The 2,413-nt window shown below is 47.0% G+C and overlaps 1 long non-coding RNA gene across 1 annotated transcript in view; it reads left to right on the top strand.

The window, feature by feature from the left end:
* Positions 1-207: 207 nt before the first annotated feature.
* The window catches only part of LOC113941648, a 3,101-nt gene continuing 895 nt past the window's right edge, over positions 208-2,413 (top strand). The window contains exons 1-2 of the long non-coding RNA XR_003525725.1: positions 208-333; positions 1,639-1,711. This is a non-coding gene — a long non-coding RNA (uncharacterized LOC113941648). The remainder of the gene's footprint in view (positions 334-1,638; positions 1,712-2,413) is intronic.

Below are 2,413 nucleotides of genomic sequence, written 5' to 3'. Positions count from 1 at the left end.
CATCTGGGAGTTCTGGACCCCCCAAAATCCCATCCTTCCACCACTTCCCTGACCCACGGACCAGGATCCTCTTTGCTCCCACAACGTTCTCCCTGGAAGCGCCGTGTGGGCGCAGGAGCTGATCCAGCTGGATCCAGGCTGCATCCTGGGAATGTTGGGGGTGTTTAGGACGGGCTGTCCCCCCTCTCCATGTCCCCTAAAAAACATGGAATCAAGTTTTCCCTGTGTGTTTTCCAGCTGAAAGCTTTCGCCCGAGCCAAGGAAGCCGCCGGGTACAGCCGGGAGGAGCTGCAGGAGACCTTCGCCTTCCTCCTCTTTGACAAGGAAGAAGAGGTAACCTGGGAATGTTTGCCCAGCTGGAATTTGATCCTGAGTGGCCCCTCTGTCCCAGCAGAGCCGGAGGCTGAGGAATCCTGGCTCTCCATGCCCTGGGATTCCCGCCGGGAATAGTCCGGGAGGAGGTTTTAGGGACGGATCTTGTTTTCCGTCTCTCCGGTTGGTTCTCTTTGGGATTTGACCGCTCCCTTTTCCCTCTGCAGGGAGACAGGAGGAGTTTCCCTTTGTCCCAGTGGATTTCTCCCAGAACCACGGGATGCTTTGGGTTGGGAAGGGACCTTAAAGCCCATCTTGTTCCACCCCTGACACCTCCCACTATCCCAGGTTGCTCCAACCTGCCCTTGGACACTCCCAGGGATCCAGGGGCAGCCACAGCTTCTCTGGGAAATCCATTCCAGCCCCTCCCCACCCTCCCAGCAGGAATTCCTTCCCAATATCCCATCCATCCCTGCCCTCTGGCACTGGGAAACCATTCCCTGTGTCCTGTCCCTCCATCCCTTGTCCCAAATCCCTCTCCAGCTCTCCTGGAGCCCCTTCAGGCCCTGCAAGGGGCTCTCAGCTCTCCCTGGAATTCAGTTTTATGCTTTAATCCCTCAGAGCAGCATCCCCCAGGAATTGTCTGGAGCCATCCCTGCCTCCAAGTCCATGGAATGACAGGATCCCAGAGTGCTTTGGGTTGGAAGGGACCTTAAATCCCATCCATTCCCACCCCCTGCCATGGGCAGGGACACCTCCCACTATCCCAACTATCGGGTGGTTCCAACCCGGCCTTGGACACTTCCAGGGATCCAGGGGCAGCCACAGCTTCTCTGGGAAATCCATTCCAGCCCCTCCCCACCCTCCCAGCCAAGAATTCCTTCCCAATATCCCACCTAACCCTACCCTGTGCCAAGAACAGGGAATGAAACCTGTCGGGCACACCTGGAAAAGCCCCTCTGGGACAGGAGATGGGAATTTTTCAAGTGCTTTGGGGGCAGATTCCCTGGATTCTGAGTGGGGAGAGAACCTCCCACAAATTATCCCTGCCCCGTGTTTTTCACCAGGATGCCTTGGATTTTGTGAAAGGAGTTTTTCAGGGATGCCCAGGGAATCCAGCAGGAATTCCTTTAACACTATTTAATGCTGCCGAGGGTGGCTTTGGGCAGTTTAATTCTCTTTTCTCCCCGTCGCTTCTTCCCGTTTTTTGTCTCGTTTCCTTTATCCTTTGCAAGTGTTTTTTCCAGCTGCTTTTGTTCTCTATATCCCTGATTTTTTTTTTGGGAAAATCGGTGTTAAAAGGGGCTGTTTTGTGCTCTTCCCAAGGCGAGGGAGGTGTGTCGGACGGGCCTCCGGGTCAACAGCAGCTCCATCTCCACGCTCGGAGACCCGGCCAAAGGTGAGAATTCCATGGGGAGAATCCAGGGAATATTCCCTGCTCCGGGAATAGACGACTCCTCGGAAAACCAGAGGCAGAAGCTCTGCCCAGATCCGTGGAAAATCCCGTTTCTTGCACAAGGAGCTGAATTTGCTGGAGGGAGCAGCAGTTTTCCCTCTGCCCCCTCAAGCCAGGGGGGGATCTTCCCTAGGGAATGTTGCCATTCCAGGCTTTTCTTTCCCTGGAAATAAAAGTCACCCAAGTGGCTGATTTCTCTGGGAAAAGACCTTTATCCTGGTGGGAATATCATCCTGGGACAAATATATATATATATATATATAAATCAATATTATATATTATAAATATTATGTATATTATATTTTTATATATATTATATACTTTATATACATAATATATATTTATATATATTATATATTATATATTTTGTATGTATTATATATCTTTATATGTAATGTGTATTATAGATGTTATATATTTTATATACACTATATATTATATATTTTATATATATTCTATATTATATATTTTGTATGTATTATGTATTTTGTATGTATTATATATCTTTGTATGTAATATGTATTATATATATTTTATATTTTATATATTGTATATTTTATATACATTATATATAATGTATTTTATATATAATGTATTTTATATATATTATATATTATATAGTTTATATACATTATATATTATATA

Source organism: Corapipo altera, unplaced genomic scaffold, assembly GCF_003945725.1.
Source record: "Corapipo altera isolate COAL_440 unplaced genomic scaffold, ASM394572v1 131409, whole genome shotgun sequence".
Taxonomy (NCBI): Eukaryota; Metazoa; Chordata; class Aves; order Passeriformes; family Pipridae; genus Corapipo; species Corapipo altera.
The sequence above is the reverse complement of the archived record's forward strand: the minus strand, read 5'-3'. Positions and strand labels throughout refer to the sequence as shown.